The sequence below is a fragment of the Capra hircus genome, chromosome 2, assembly GCF_001704415.2.
Source record: "Capra hircus breed San Clemente chromosome 2, ASM170441v1, whole genome shotgun sequence".
Classification (NCBI taxonomy): Eukaryota; Metazoa; Chordata; class Mammalia; order Artiodactyla; family Bovidae; genus Capra; species Capra hircus.
The window spans coordinates 27,417,444-27,435,571 of record NC_030809.1 but is presented as its reverse complement, the minus strand read 5'-3'; positions in this window follow the sequence as shown (position 1 = coordinate 27,435,571).

Below are 18,128 nucleotides of genomic sequence, written 5' to 3'. Positions count from 1 at the left end.
TAAAAATTTCAAACATCTCATACTTCATTGGGAAAAATAAACCTTTATGTAGGCATTCTGAATCTTAAGAGCAGGAGTCAATTCCCCAAACTTTCTGGCTCCAACCCTATCTGATATGACTTTCTACACAACAGCCATCCTCATTCTTGATGTTGATTCAGCCCCTGGTGAGAGCCTCCATAATCAGATAGTTGCATAAATTTTTTCCTTCTCTACTGCTACTGCTTTGGCTGTCCTGAGTTTCTAACCTGTTGCTGACACCCTGCAGAGCTGCCTGCAACCCTGTCTTTTCCTCTGTTCCTCCCCATGCTTCTTTCCCATGCTGGTCCATAAAGACCTAGGGAAATGTCTGGTCAGTAGAACTGGTTGGAAGTGAGGACTGAGGGGAAGAGGGCCCCTTTTCTCACCTTCATTATCACTACCCTGCCCCCATATATGATACCTTCCATAGCTTTCCCAGTCCCAACCCATCAGTTCATCCCTTCTGATCATATTCTAGGCCTCTCTCTGTGCCTGTCCTAGTATCTGGCTTTGACTTCTATAATTATATACCTGGAATAGCTAAGTCTGAGACTGTATTTTCTTTTATATAATGAGAAAAAAAAAACACACAAAAACTTTTCTCTTTAATATACCCTACCAGGACCTCTGTGCACAAAAAAACCCTTTCCATTCCAATTCTTTTTCTTTGCAAGTACCATCAGAGCCATGTTTAAATGTTGCAGAGACAGCTATTATGTTGGGGATGTGAGGAAAAGAAAGAGGCCAGGATAATATGTCATGTCTACCACTGGCCATAGAAAGAGGAAGTGCCAGACTGGAAGGAACACATGACAAGGAGAAAGAGACACATTGCATTCAGGGATTTTCTTAGGGAAGAGAAGGGCACCTGGAGAGTTGAGCTTAGGCTGAGGCTATTCCAAAGGAGGTAAGGTGTGGGAAATCCTCACTCACTCCCTTACCCTTTACCCTGCTTTCTTCCCTGCCTCGGTCTGGGGTTGTGCTGGTGTTGACTTGGGGCTGGAGGACAGGGGTTGCAGTGCCCTCTTTGCAGTGAAAGTGAGGGCTTGAGAGGTCTGGAGGGCCTGAGAGACCTGGAAGCCATGGATCCTGTTAGAAACATTTTAGACATCCAGAGAAGAAGAATTCTCATATTGTGAAAATCACAATTTGTTGATGTAGATTTTGAACTTTATATGATTATGGAATATATACTATGAGTAAACAAACTTCCTGAGGGCTTCCCTGAGAAACAAAATATGTAGCAGTTGTGCTGTCCTAAGTTCTAAACAGTTGGCTTTCCAGAGGAAAAACATTTCTAACTCAGAGGCTGCCTGTGGCAGGCAAAATAATACCTCTAAACAAGATAGCACATGTATCGTAGTGTGTAGTCTCTGGGTCATGTCTGACTCTCTGTCATCCTTTGGACTGGAGCCCACTAGACTCTTCTGTCCACGGGATTTTTCAGCCAAGAATACTGAAGTAGGTTGCCATTTCCTCCTCCAGAGGATCTTCCCTACCTAAGGACTGAACCTGTGTCTCCTGTATCTCCTGCATTGGCAGGCGGGTTCTTTACCCACTGAGCCATCAGTGAACCCCATACCTCAAAAAAGAGTACAAATTATTATTTTGGGGATATATTATCTTTTTACTTCTGCATATACTTTTGGGAAAAGAGCATTTTTTTTAAATTATTTAAATATTTATTAAAATACTTAAATATTTATGATTATACCACCAATTTGGCTATTTTACTTAATATTTATGACTGTATTACCAATTTGCCTATTTTGAGAAAAAATTAATAGATATACTTCAGCTAATCAACAGCTGAATTAAAACCAGGGGCACATTTATCGTGAGGTGAGGCCTCATGCAGGGCCCCAGGCATGTAAAGTGCATGAAAGATATTTAACCATACTGGTTAAGATTACTGTCTCTGTCCACTCTGGCATCAAACTGTGGCAAGTGAGTCTGGGGTGGGCTTGAGCCATTTTTTCTAAATATGCATTCATGTTCATACCTAATACCTAATTTTTTTCCATTCTTTCAGCAAATGTTTATAGAGCATCAAATATAAGTCAGACGTAATGCTAGAGAATGGGAATCATAGTGAATCCTTTACTTTAGATATGCATCCTTCCTCTGATAAACCATATTTAGTAAGTTGTTATCCAGCTTCTGTTTAAACTTTTTAGTAAGAGAACTTCCTATCTCACTTTGTTCTTCAATCAATATCCAACAAATACAACAACAACTATATGGCTCAACAAAATGTATTCCACATTTCCACTGTAAAAGAGACAGAACTGTCCTAATGGTAACATTCTTTTTTTTTTTAGTAGCTAATACCTAATTTTGTATTTGCAATTTAATATTCTGTTTCTTAAAGAGCTTCCCAGGTTTTTTATAAGACTCATATTCTTGAAAATCTTGATCTGCTTTAATCAAAATCAAGAGGAGTATTTTATAATTACTAAAACTGATAGTAAAGGTTCCTATGAGCAAAGAAAGAAGTAAAATGAAGTAATTCTTTGAAATATGCTAAAACCTTGTTAGAGATTTATAGATATTTCCAAAAGAATGTAAGAATATTTTATGTCATGTGGTAGAGTATTCAGAATGTTGTCTTTTTCAGGATTAAGCCACCAGTTAAGACTTACTTTCAAAATTCTTCTCTCCTAATCCATTCTGAAGTCATTCAATCTGCAGGCCAGCTGGGTTACAACTGCCTATTTACACTGAATAGGTTTTAAGGTACAGCACATTGAAGGTTTTTCTTTAAATCTTTTCTACTCAAAGTGTGGTCCATGAATCAGCAACATCTCCTGGGAACTTGGTCAAAACTTAGAATCTTCTAACCCAGATCTACTGAACCAGAATTTGCATTATAACAAGATTTCTATGAATTTCTTCCACATCTTAAACATTGCTCTAAATGCCTGCTGCAGTTTTGAGATCAAGACTACTTAGAAATTGATTGTTTCTTTGAATTTAGATGAATATGATGATCTTCCTGTTGGAAGCATAAATTTTATCCCAGAGGTCTGAGCCTTTTATGGTTATTATATTAAATTTAAAACTACACACTCTGGTTAATTTCTTTCCCCTTGAATTTCTTGTCTCCTCTCCTTTCTCCCCAGTCTTCAACATGAAGAAGGAGGTCTCTCAGTGTCAAGTCTTTCAATCTTCCATGCAAATGAATAACAAGCAAATCCAGTGGAAGGCATATACTGAGTCTTATCCTCCCTGTGGCTCCAGCAATTGCCAATGGTTTTCATGGCCTCTCTAATATTTCTCCTCCTTTGTTCTCTAAATTGACAATGGAGCTTTTAAAAGTTGATGTTTTCAGATCACAGAGAGGGCTGCAGTGAGGTAAGAACTGGGAGCAAGTTTGACATCTGACTTGTTCTGAAACACACATTCCTGCTTGCTCTGCACTCCCACACCATATTGCTTATTCCTCCATTAGCAGCGCTTTTTTCCTTCTGTCTTTTATTATATTCATTATACGCCTGCCTCACCAACTGGATAATAAACTCCTTGGGGGCAAAAAGAATCCATATTCATTTTTTTCCTTCCATCACATCTACATTTAGTACAAAACCTTATAGTACTGCATGCTTAGTAAATTCATGTGTCAGAAATTTACTGTATACATATCTGTGTATGTATTGCCAATATCTCACTTTTTAAAATTAGATTTGTGGTTGTGGAGACATCAATGATTATGACTTGTAGATTAGAGATAGGAATTGAGCAATAAGTCTTGGTTATTGACTAGCAGAATGTAAAAGTTATTATTTCCTCAGCCCCAGTTATAGCAGATGGACTATAGCACTCTAAAATTTGATCTAGTAGCATTCATTAAAATCTGTGAATGAACCAGATGGTAAAGGGTTGTACTGGGGAGAGTGAATTTTAGAAGTGATAAAACAATAATTTTCTGATAACTTTTTTCTTTTTAAATTTTATGACCTTGCAGAGAGTTTCTCCCATCCTTCATGATTTCACATCATCTATAAGTAACAAAGAGACAAGGCGGCCTTCCCAGTTTGAATCTTGGCTCTGTTTCTTGCTAGCCCTGAAGCTGCTTTGTGTTTCCATTCTTCTTCTTTTTTTTTTTTTTTTTTGCAAATTAAAAGAAAATAAAAAAACAATGATGAATTTTCACAGAGCAGTATCTGACATAATAGGTGATACATACATGTTTGATGTTTTATTATCCTTCAATAAAAAGAATAAACACAACAATCCTGCAGTTCGGCTTAGAAGTGCAAACACCTGCATATTTTGAATATCCATTATGATTCTGAGGGTACACACTGACAGACAATCCCATCCATTCAGTCAAAACTTTATCCAATGGGCTGAACACTATTTTTTCCACAGATCTGGAGCTTCTCCGCGAGGCTATGAGTTCTAGTGTGTTTTGTTTTTGGTTTCTGTTCTTGGCTGATATATGTGGCAGTCAGACCCTCAGGGACATCCAGCAAGCTTCCACCTCATAGTGTCCATGATTTTGTGTAATTCCTTTTTCCAAAGCATTTGTGGGTCATATGACTTGTTCCTAGCCAATAGAATATGGCAAATACGGTGGAATATCACACCTGGGATTACCTCATGCTATGACTTCTTCTTAGCAGACTGCAAAGTTCTCCTAGCTGGCTTGACAGAGTAATGAGCTGTGTCAAGGAAACCACATGGAAAAGAGGGATGATCTTCCCCACAGGGCCTGAAGCACCCTCCAGGAAACAGGCAGCAAACAGCTAGGGCCCTCAGTCACACACCACAAGGAAATAAACTCTCCCAACAATCTGAATAAACATGGAAGCAGATTCTTCCCCGATCAAGATTCCAGATGGATAGCAACTCAGTCAACATCTTGATTGGATTCTGTGAGATCCTGAGCAGAGGACCCACCTAAGCCATGCTTGGATTCCTGATTCCCCAAAACTGTAACCCAATAAATGTTATGTAGTTTTCAGTCACTAAGTTTGTGGTTACTTGTTACACGGTCATAGAATAGTACTCTGGTATAGTTACCAGCACAGAAGTGGGGCTCATATTTGGCAATGGGTCCAACAGTCTAAGGTCTTTGCTGTCCTATCAGTTATTTTAGAATGACTGGGGACCTTTAAAGTGGGTTTGCATGAGCTGATTGGAACTATTTTTAGGCCAAATTCCACTTTTCAGTAAGCAGTCAGTATGGAGTTGTGTTGGAGTTAAAAAATAATTGTTCCTTTAATCAGGTTATTCTTTCAGTTCCTATTACCTTTTTTTTTTTTTTTTTAGAGTAATAGACTTTTTTTTTTTTTCTTTTTTAAGAATAGTTTCAGGTCTACAAAAGAATTGAGAAGACAGTATGGAGTATTCCCATAACCATTCCTTCCCTGAGTTCTCTGTATTACTAACATCTTGCATTAATGTGGTACATATGTTATAATTAATGAGTTTGCATTGACATATTATTGTTTATTAACTAGAGCATAACATTTATATGCATCGTTGCAATATCTTGAAGAGTAGTTTTACCACCATAGAAATCCTGTTCATCTTTCCTCTCCCCTCCATCAAAATCCATGGCAATTACCGATCTTTTTATTCTCTGCACAGTTTTCTCTTTTTCCATAATGTCATACAGTTTGAATCACATGATATGTAGACTTTTCAGATTGGTTTCATTCATTTACAATACACATTTAAGATTCCTCCATGTTTCTTAGTGGTTTAATAGCTCATTTATTTTTATTGTTAATATTGTAAGAATGTACCACAGTTTGTTTATCCATTTACCTACTGAAAGTCATCTTGTTTATCTCCATGTTTGGCTAATTATGAATAAATCTGCTAAACTCATTCAAATGCAAGTTTTTCTATGGACAAAGATTTTCACCTTGAAGAATAAATATTAATATCTAGGAATTTGATTGTCTGATCAAATAAAACTACTTTAGCTTTCTAGGAAACTGCCAACTTTCTTCCAAAGTGACTATATCATTTTGCATTTACACTGGCAAGAAAAGAAAGTTCCTGTTACTCCAAATCCTTGTCAGCATTTGATATTGTCAGGTTTTATGTTGAACGATCCTGATAGGTGTGTAGTAATATCACGTTGTTTTAATTTGCAAAAATAATGACATATAATGCTGAACATTTTTTCATATACTTATTTATCATCTGTGAGGTGTGTCTGTTCTGATCTTTTGCACCATTTTATTATTGAGTTGTTTGTTTTCTTTCTGTTGAGTTTTAACCGGTATTTGTATATTTTGTCTAATAGTTCTTTATCAAATGTGTCTTTTGCAAATATATTCTCACAGTCTTTGGCTTACATTTTAATTACCTTAATGGTGTCTTTTGCAGAGCAAAAAATTCTTAAATTTTGATTTGAAGTCATCTCTTTTCCAGTGTCATGACTGAATTGGGCTAGCCCCTCAGTGGAGAAATTTCCTGGCTTTGAGGACTCTGGGAAAAAGTCAGCTACCCATACTTGCTCCTGTTGGTTTGCTTTAGAAACCTATTCTATTTTGATGTACGTGGAAGAACAGAAGGTTTTGTTAAAAACTTACATTTGAAACTCAGCATGACAAATATATAAGTCCCCAAATGGAAGATATATAAGTGGCAGTTAATTTTATGCTTTCACTGGAATTTTTTCCAATAACTCAACTGTAATCCGATCATGTGAAGTAAAAGCACAGATAATTTCATTTGTGTTCCCAAGATTTAAATCACTTTGGCTTTTAAAGTAGTTTTTAGAGAGGAACTAAATAATTCACTCTAGAATCTTTTCTTTTTGGATAGTTATAAAGAAATGGGTACTTTAGGATCTAATTTGTTTGGACTTTTTCAGGTTTTGTTTTTCCTATTTAATTAATGAAAATTGTTGAAGGTTCACTGTCCCACCCCTTTATCTAAATTCCAAACTCTTTTCATGGCAAAAAAAAAAAAAAAAGACTTTCTTTATTTGGCTATAACTTGCTTTCCTAGCATTATTGACTCCATTTTCACTTTCCTCACACATACTCAGTAATACACAAAGTGTTCAGTTGAACTGTGAACTTTTTCGTGTACTCCTGTGGCTGCCTGAAATGTCCTTTGCACTTCACCTTTTTATTTCCCTGGTAAATCCAACTTATCCTTCAAGGTCCGTTTTAATGACCACTTCTAGCCAGAGTAGAAAGAGTAGACACTTCTAGGCAGGACTTAACCCTGTCTCTATTAGCTCTGATAACTTTTTTTTTCAAGTTTGTGCCCCTTTTTTCCTTGTGCTTTATTTAGTTTTTTTTCCACACCAGATGACGTCTGGGATCTTAGTTCCCCAATCAGGGCTTGAACTTGTGCCCTCTTCAGTGGAAAAGTGGAGTCTTAAACACTGAACCACCAGGGAAGCCCCAGCTGTGGTAACTTTTGAAAGTAATTGCTTACCCGTCAGTACTCTCTCCTGGAGAGGCAGCTCCTAAAAGGAAGGCGGCATTTTACTTTTTTTTTTCATTTTCTGTCTTTTCTGTATTTAGTATAATGTTTTATTCATTGTAGTTGCTCAGCAAATGCATGTGGTAATATTAGAGATAGATGAAATATCTCTTGCAATCCTTATCTATTGCTAGAGAAACATCTGGTTGTCTATTGGCTCCCAAAGACTTGATGAAGGCCTATCACAGCAGATAAAATTTTTCAATAATCATTTACTACTTTTATATGATTGAAGAAAAGAGAATGGATTATTTTTCTGTTCCCTCCAGTTGTTCAACAGATTTAATCAAGTTGTACATGGATGCCAAGTAACGTGTAAGATACAACAGCAGTTTTTTATTAGATAACTTTAAAAAGCAAAAGAAGAAGTTGCAAGTAATGACTTTTCTCTAGAGATCTTTATATTGGTGACATGATGTTATATGATGCAATAAATAAATAAAATTTTCTTTGGGAAAAGTGGGTGAGAAGATTCATTTTTAATTAATTCTCTCATTAATAGATGTCCTTCAAAGTACAACGTTGGCCATATGCTTTATCATAATGTGAAAATACAAATAAATGACTTCAGATCTGGCTGCCTCATGATATAGTGCTTAGTACATTAAAGATAATCATAGATACTTAATAAGTATTAATTGAGTCAATAGAGATGAAAGAATTAATTAATTTACGGGAGTTCTTCACATCCTACATCCATTTTAAATAAGTGCTACAGAACTATTTTTAGATCATCTTTCTCTTCAAGATATTCATGTGAGGTCAGAAGGGTTTAGATAAGAAGAGAATCATGACAGTCTTATCTAACTTGTACATTTGGCCATGCTTTGTGGATTGATTAACTTTCATGCAGAACGATGGGGGTGTGTCTGTAGGGACCGCTGAATTGGCTGTGCTCATCATGGAGTATATGTTCGGTTCTATGTCTAGTCTATCTCCAGTCTTATGATGTATACTCTGAGAGGTCCAAAAGGTTGATATGTGGTCATTGCTTTGTAGAATCGATCCCTTAGTCACAGGGAATATAAAATGACTCTGGAAGAAGTAGAAAACCATTGCAGGAAAGAGCTGGAAGTGGGAAGTATGGAAAGTAATTTGATTGATACTTTCCTAATCATGGACTTCCCTGGTGGCTCAGATGGTAAAGCCTCTGCCTACAGTGTGGGAGACCCGGGTTCAATCCTTGTTTCGGGAAGATCTCCTGGGGAAGGAAATGGCAACCCACTCCAGTATTCTTGCCTGGAAAATCCCACGGATGGAGCTGCCGGGTAGACTACAGTCCATGGGGTCACAAGGAGTCGGACACGACTGAGCGACTTCACTTTCTTCACTTTTCTTTTACTAATCATTGTCGTTGACATTGTCCATCTGACTCAAGTACATTGCCGACCATTTACCCTCTTGTTTATTTATTCATTCATCTGTTCATTCATTAAACAAATATGAATTGACAACTACTATATTTCATATTTCTTGCTAGATGAAGAAGATATTCAGTTCAGTTGAGTTGCTCAGTCATGTCTGACTCTTTGTGACCCCATGGACTGCAGTATGTCAGGCTTCCCTGTCCATCACCAACTCTTGGAGGCTACTCACATCCATTGAGTCAGTGATGCCATCCAACCATTTCATCCTCTGTTGTCCCCTTCTCCTTCTACCTTCGATCATTCCCAGCATCAGGATCTTTTCTAATGAGTCAGTTCTTCACATCAGGTGGCCAATATATTGGAATTTCAGCTTCAGCATCAGTCTTTTCAGTCAATATTCAAGACTGATTTCCTTTAGGGTAGATGGGTTGGATCTCCTTGCAGTCCAAGGGACCCTCAAGAGTCATTTCCAACACCACAGTTCAGAAGAATTGCTTCTTCAGCACTCAGCTTTCTTTACAATCCAACTCTCACATCCATACATGACTACTGGAAAAACCATAGCTTGACTAAATGGATCTTTGTCGGTAAAGTAATGTCTCTGCTTTTTAATATGCTGTCTAGGTTGGTCATAACTTTCCTTCTAAGGAGCAAACATCTTTTGATTTAATGGCTGCAGTCACCATCTGCAATGATTTTGGAACCTCCAAAAATAAAGTCAGACACTGTTTCCATTGTTTCCCCATCTATTTGCCATGAAGTGATGGAACCAGTTGCCATGATTTTAGTTTTCTGAATATTGAGTTTTAAGCCAACTTTTTCACTCTTCTCTTTCATTTTCATCAAGAGGCTCTTTAGTTCTTCTTCACTTTCTACCATGAGTATGGTGTCATCTGCATATCTGAGGTTATTGATAATTCTCCCTGCAATCTTGATTCCAGCTTGTGTTTCATCCAGTCCAGCATTTCTCATGATGTACACTGCATATAAGTTAAATAAACAGGGTGACAATATACAGCCTTGACATACTCCTTTTCCTATTTGGAACCAGTCTGTTGTTCCATGTCCAGTTCTAACTGTTGCTTCTTGACCTGCATACATATTTCTCAAGAGGCAGGTCAGGTGGTCTTGTATTCCTATCTTTTAAAGAATTTTCCACAGTTATGATTCACGTAGTCAAAGGCTTTGACATAGTCAATTAAGCAGAGGTAGATGCTTTTCTGAAACTCTCTTGCTTTTTGGATGATCTAATGTTGACAATTTGATCTCTGGTTCCTCTGTCATTTCTAAAACCAACTTGAACATCTAGAAGTTCGCGGTTCATGTACTGTTGAAGCCTGGCTTGGAGAATTTTGAGCATTACTTTGCTAGCATGTGAGATGAGTGCAATTGTGTGGTTGTTTGAGCATTCTTTGGCATTGCCTTTCTTTCAGATTCGAATGAAAACTGACCTTTTCCAGTCCTGTGGCCACTGCTGAGTTTTCCAAATTTTCTGGCATACTGAGTACAGAACTTTCACAGCATCAGTTTTTAGGATTTGAAATAGCTCAACTTGAATTCTGTCACCTCCACTAGCTTTGCTCATAGTGATATGTTAGAGGCAATGTATTGTAAGGGGAAGGAAGCGGGGCTTACAAATCATCCTGACAATTTCTAACTCTGAGACCTTGGAATAATAATACCCTGTCACTTACTGCTATGAGAATCACCTGAGACTATGTAATACATAGATACAATTACATTAAGTGTAATAATCATTTCCTAAACACTGCAGTGCATAGTGTGGAGAAAGCTAAACTAACAGAATCACAGCTAAAAGGAAGTGTGTTAACTTTCTATTGTTGTTCAGTTGCTAAGTTGTGTCCAGCTTTATGCAACCCTGTGAACTGCAGCATGCTAGGCTTTCCTGTTCTTCACTATCTCCTGGAGTTTGCTCGAAATCATGTCCACTGAGTCAGTGATGCCATCCAAACAGCTCATTCTCTGTTACCCTCTTCTCCTCCTGCCTTAGATCTTTCCCAGAATCAGGGTCTTTTCCACTGAATCATTGGCTCTTCTCATCAGGTGGCCAAAGTATTGGAGCTTCAGCTTCAGGATCAGTCTTTCCAATGAATATTCAAGGTTGATTTATTTTAGGATTGAGTCAAATTTGATCTCCTTGCTGTCCAAGGGAATCTGTAGAGTCTTCTCCAGAATGTGCGTTCATGCTAAGTTGCTTTAGTTGTGTCTGACTTTTGGCAACCTTATGGACCGTAGCCCTTCAGGCTCCTCTGTCCGTGGGATTCTCCAGGCAAGAATACTAGAGTGTGTTGCTATTGTCTTCTCTAGGGGATCTTCCCAATCCAAGAATCGAACCAGCATCTCTTATGTCTCCTGCATTGGCAGGCAGGTTCTTTACCACTAGCACCACCTGGAAAGCCCAGGCATTCTCCAGAACAATAGTGATCTATTTCTTCACATTATTCTTATGTCAGTGGAAACTACTTTCAGTTCTTTTAGATTATTTTTTTTGGTATTTACTTTTTTCATGTTTCCAGGTAACTTTACTGGATTGGTATTTTTATTTATTCATTTTTTAAATAAATATATTATTTAAAATTTATTTATTTATTTACTTTTGGACACATGACCAGGGATCAAACCCGTGCTCCCCTGCAGTGAAATTTCAAAGTCCCAGTCACTGGACTGCCAAGAAAGCCTCTGAACTGGTATTTTTAAAGTTCAATTTTAGTCATTTTATAATTATCTACAACTCTGTAAATTATTTTTTAAAATTATTTCACTGTCCCTTTCACCCATGCATGGCTTCTCAATCTATCATTTCCCTAAAATAGTGTACTTTCATAGATCAATATGCAGAGTTTACATATTTATGACTAAGTGAATGTTATTTGTAGTAGAGCCTCAGCAAATTATAAAACTCTTTACTGTAAAGCTCTTTTCTTGCATTTAAGAATCTTTTTGCTTTAATATATTCTAGTTTTCTCTGTATTGATCCAGAATTTAACCTCAAATTCATGCTGATTCTCTAACTCTCTTCTCAAGAACTAGTACTCATTAGATACACAGATAGTTTCTTCTTCCTGAAGATGTACTTCCTGGAGACTTCTGACTTGCTTTTGTGGACAGGGTGCCCTTTATGCATGTTGCCTATCATCCTGAGAAGTCTTTGACTATTATCCTGAACACTGAAGTCATCTCCTTCTTATGGTGGATTCTTTTCCCTTTGTCTTATTTCAGTCTAGCACCAAAATATAAGCAGCTTTATTACTGAAAGGTATCTGGGGCCAGGAGGGTGGGGGGAGGTTCTGGCTGCTTGCCATTCAAAAGCCAATAAACAGGCCAGGTTGGTGTAAAGGAAAGTTTGCTTTATTTCAGATGTGGCAATGGGGGGAAAGGGTGGCAGACATCTGTCCAAAGGCAGACTACCCCCTTGACAAGCAGAGGATGAGAACATTTATAGACAGAGTCTGGAGCAGGGGGAGTTACATGCAGAAACAGCATAGTCATCTTTAACAATCATCTTCAAGTTGGTCTTCAAGTTGGTCTTCAGTGGTCTGACCAGCATCATCTTGAATGTTTTAGGTGCAGTTAATCTTCAGTTCCAGGGTCCATTTGCTCTCATTTCTTTGTGGTCAACTCTCGGAATTGTGGCAGCTCATGTCCTGGCTACAGTCTGGTCATCATATAGTTAACTTCTCCACGTGGGGTTTTAGTATCTACAAAACAGTTCACAGGGTATGGCTCAGAATATTACCTACAGCTCTCGAGAAAGAACTAAAGTTCCTTAACTATGCTTAATGACTACATTATTATTTAAACTCCTTAGACTGTTTTCCTTTGTTTCAGCATTTCTCACTTCTCTGATTAAACTTATTCTTTGAATAAAGTTTTCCACAGGCAAAAGGCAGGCAGAGGACAAGTTTGGGCGGGGGTGGAGGGAGGGTCTTGCTCTGTTTCAGCTTCACAGGTCAAAAGTTCTGTGTCGTTTGTATAAATTTCTCTTCGGTTGTGGATAACTCTTGATGACTTTCCAGGATGAATCTGTTGCAGGAAGGGGGATCCCTTCCAGGGCCAGAGAGTGGACTGTTATCTAACACTCAGAAATAAAATTTCCAAGGATACACACATGCTGACAAAGCAAAAGGTTTTATTGGGAAAGAGCACCTGGGTGGAGAGCTCTTGGGTGGGTGAACCCAGGAGAACTGCTCTATCACAGGGCTCACAGTCTCATGTTTTACAGTGATGGAATTAGTTTCTGGGTTGTCTTTGGCCAATAATTCTCACTCAGTCCCTCCTGGTGGTACACAGATCTCAGCCAAGATGGATTCTGGTAAGAAGGATGCTGGGAGGTTGGTAGGACTTACGGACTAGAGGACCATCTCCCCTTTGGGCCCCTCCAGAATTCTCCAGGCTAGTTTTCAGCAGCAGCATTCTATTCCTTTTGGGACTTCTTCTTGTGAGACAATTCACCCAAGTGTTATCACTGTGCCTGGCCAGGGTGGATGGTTTCAGTCAATGGTTCCCTAACAATCATCTTCTTTGTTGGATCCGCACTCCTGGTGACTTTGATATTGTGGTACTTCTTCATTGATGTGCGCGTCCATGATGGCAGAGGATGGGGACAAGAGCATGGAATAAAGTCCACCAGCTCTTCAGTGCTCCAATCTGGAAGTTTCATTGTGTCTTATGCTCCTATATATCATTGACCACACCAAGTTACCTGGCCATGCTGCGAGGGTGTAGAGAAATGTGTGCTTGGAAAGAGAGGATAACTGGAAATATGAATGTGTAATGTAAGGCTCCCATATCTCTTTTGGACATTTCAGATTCTCCTGACTATCCTATCATTGCCTCTTTCTTAATCCAGCCACACTGTGACAATCACTTCTGTGAATGTTCTGAGCAGCTTTAGGAAGCATCAACTTGGAGCAACTCAGCTTGAACTTGCACTGATGATTCTTGCTTCTGATTCTGAGCTCCTCAGACACCTGGGCCCACTTGGCACTCATGCATGGGCCCCTGAAAGGGTCTGTAACTGGGCAGGACCATATGGGGTCTTCCTGGGACAGACCCCTCCTTGATATCCTCTGCTTTAGTTCCTCTCTGAAGTACCTATATAATAGTATCTGATGCAAATTTCCTGAGTTGTTTTATTATTGCTAAAATCCCCACCAAATGGAAATCTTTATCTACTGGATGACCATAAGAACATAGCTGCCAGACCTACTGGAGCCTAAGGATTGGTAAGTTGCTTCAGTCATTTTCAACTCTTTGTGACGCTATGGATGGTAGCCTGCCAGTCTCCTCTGTCACTGGGGTTTTCCAATCAAGAATATTGGAGTGGCTCACCATTTCCCTCTCCAGGAGCCTAAGGATTAATAATGTTAAGCCCTGTGATACTGCCCGGTTACATCACCATCAACCAATTAGAGAACTGTGCATGAGCTGATCACACACTGTGGGACTCTCCTCCCTTACCTTGCCTATAAGATGCTTTGTGGAAACCCATCAGGGAGTTTGGGCTCTTTGAGCATTAGCTGGCCCTGACTTCTTGTAAGGCACCTTATGTCCTTTCATTCATTGCAACCTGGTTTCTGTAGGTTGGCTTTATTTCATATGGGTGAGCAGACCCGTTTTGGTTCAGTAACAGACTGAAGAGTTGGCACCCTTAGGAGAAACTCTGAGCAACATTTGACAGGAACTAAATGAAAAATTCTTGCCCATTTCTTCCCAGGATGGATTTCCTTATAATATCTCTTCCTGTTTCCCTAAATTTGTTCCCCACATCCCTCACTCCTACTCTTAGCATCATACTTCCTAATAAAATACTACTTGCCCTAGGCTTGGCTTTCTGGCTCAACTGGGCTAAGCTACCTTGTCTTCTTTCTTGGTTTACTATCATGTTTGGTTGGAAGAAGAGTGTTTCCTAAGAGAGGGTGCATGAGAGATAAATTTTCTGTAACCTTGATGTCTAAAATCTTTCAATAATAATTGACGAGCATTTGCCTTTGTATGGAGCTCAAGGCTGGAAATAATTTTGCTTTGGAATCCTGAAGGCATGATTCTACCTTCTAGCTTCCAGCTACTGAGCAATCTAAGATACATTTTGTAACCTCTTATGTAAATTGATTTTTATGTTTACATCTTCTGGAGGCTTTTGGATTATCTCTTTATCTCAGTTGGAAATATATAACTCAATGCTTTGGTAGGGATTCAGTACTCTTGAGTTATTTTATTGCTGATTTTTTACTCCCTATTTTCTTTGTGTTCTTTCTCTGGAAGTCTTACCATTCAGATAATGAATATTCAAAACTTGTCTTCAAATTTTCTTACTGTGTATGTGTCTTTTCCCTTCATTTTACATTCTGGGAAATTTCTTCAAATTTACCTTTCAAACCTTCTGTTGAATTTTTCATTTCTGCTCACATATTTTAAATTTCTCAGAACCTCTTTTTCCTTGAATTAAAAAACAAAGCCCTTGTTCTTATTTAAAGTTTACAAAATTTTTCTTATCTCTGCCAGCATTCTGAGAGTTGAGCGGGACTGAGTTAGAGAGTCATAGTTAAGGTCTCAGCATCATATGTGTCTGTTTCCTTAACTCCTTTGCTATCAGTTCAGAATTTCCCATCTGATCATGATTTGGTATGTCCCATTCCAAAGAACATTTGCTTTTACCGCTTCTGGGTGGCAGTAGAAGTGTGACCATTTGTACAAAGCAAGGTATTCTTGCCTAAAAAAAAATCCCATAGACAGAGGAACCTGTCGAGCTACAGTCGAAAGGGTTGCAAAAAGTCAGACACTACTGAATACAAGGCTTTGGAGAATTACTTGGTGAAAATCTGGTTGGTTCTGTTTTCTCACTGCCACTATAGGAATCAGTTCCCTAGGTCTGCTATTATTTCCCATTGCTCTATTTGCTCCCCATCTTCCGATGTGTTGCCAAGACCTTGTCTGACATCATTCTCATTCTTATAGGATTATAACTAAATAAAGCTCCTTTTCACTGTTTTTTAGTTGGCTTTTGAGAATACTTTAAAGTAGATGGCTGTGTTCTATCAACCATCTTTGCACAGAAGTCTTTAAATGATATATTTTATGGATTATATTTATATAATGCAATAATATCAAGCATATAGCTTGTACATTTTCTTTTTGGAAGAAACAAATATTTTGAAAACTCTTGTCAATGTTCAACTCATTGGTATAATAACATATATTACAAATGCCATTAAAATTGTAGATTTCATGAAGTTATGTAGAGGGACCATGCAAATTTCATTATAAAGAGGATTTGCGATGGGAATGTTTCTCAGTCCCAGCACTACTGACATTTTGAGCTGAATAATTAATTTTTTATTGTGGAGGATTGTTCTACATTGTAAGATGTTTAGCAGCATCTGTGGCCTCCACATTCTGAGGTTCCAGTAGCATCCCCAAGTTGGAAAAGCTAAAATGTCTCCAGACATTGCAAATGTTCCCAGGGGCAAAATGCCCCAACTGAGAACATTATGGTAAGATATAGTGCAAAAGTTGGCAAACATATTCTGTAAAGGGTCAGATAGTAAATATTTTCAGCTTGGTGGGTGATATTGTTTCTATCAAAGCTGTTCAACTCTGCTATTATAGAGTGAAAACAGCCACAGAGAATATGGAAACAAATGGGCATGGCTGTGTTCCATTAAAACTTTATTTATAAAACTAGGCAGCAGACCATATTTAGTCTATGGATGAGAGTTTGCCAACTTCTGGTGTTGCACAAAGAGTAAAGATTTGGGGGATAGAGCTGGATTTAAGCCACTTACTGGCTACATGGTGCCAGGTAAACTTAATGGAAATAATAATGCCTATTTCTTGGGGTTGTAGTGAGGATCAGATGCAAATTTAAATGAGAACATTTGTAAGATATAATAATACTATTCACCTTTTGTGATCCTTATCAAATAAATACTGTTCATAAATAAAACAACAACCCCCTTTAAAATCAAATGTACCTTCTCCCTGCACCAGATGGTGAGCTTCTAGAAGCCAGCAAATGAATCATTGATTTATTTTTATGTCTTTGGTCCACCAGTGTCTGGCACACTGTTCTTGGTTATGAAATATCTGATGAAGAATCAAGTAACTTGGTGTATTTTGTGCACTCAATGCAGTTTTATTTCATATTTATGTTTCTTCCATTTCTCAAGGAGAAATACATTTTCAATAACTCTGAAAAAATCAACTTCCACCACTAATAGACATGTTAAAATAATTTGTCTGACAATTTATAGAACAAATGATTTTACAAATACTTGTAAAAAAACATTTTGTACTTTGCCACAGACTCCAAAAGTGTTGAAATGAAGCATTTTTCAATTAAGTATCTGCTATTAGGAGCACAAAAAAATAATGATATGGTTTTATTATATTAGATACTAGAATTGATTATCTTTTAAGCATATTAGCATAAAAAATGTACTTCTTACTGTTCTTACCTAAATTAAAAAAAACTGACCCTGCTTTTAGGGTCTAACAATCTACTGCAAGTATTTACAGCACTTTTTTTTTCCTGTTGAAATATCTACAATAAAATAAATATAAATAATTGAGATATTGAGATAGACTTAACATTCTGCTTCCTATCGTGAAGATGAATAAGCCAAAATAATGGAACTGGGTCAAAAGGTAGAAGACTTTGGGTTTCCAGGACCATGACTAGGTTTTGATTTTTTTTTAATGGCCAGATCACGGGGCTTGCGGGATCTTAGTTCCCCAATCAGGGACTGAACCCAGGCCTCAGAAGTGAAAGCCCCGAGTCCCAACTACTGGCCTGCCAGGGAATTCTTTAGATTTTGATCTTTACATATTCCCTTATGTCCAGTGAATTTGTAGGATGTGGACAATTTAAGATATTGCTAAGCCTTGGAAGAAATGAGTGACTGTACCCTGAGACAACTTTGGAGAATGGTTTTAGAGGGAGTCTGCTAATTCTAGAAACTGCTAAGGGAGCTGGGTCCTGTCTTGGGAAGAAAGGAAAAATGTTGAGTGCTTCAAAGTAACTCTGATACCTCTTAATTCCTGAACTTGGAAACCAGTTTGGATACTGCTCACATTTCACATTCATTGGTTGCTTTCTTGTCGGGTATGGAAAGAAAAGAGCAAGCAACACTACATAGGAGCAACGTAAGGCATCAGAAGCCAAACTCATGGCAGGATAGCCCCACTGTGTGGGGAGAGTCTGGATCCAGATTGGGGGTGGATAACCAAGGCAGCTGCTAAAGACACTGATCTGCTAGTCAA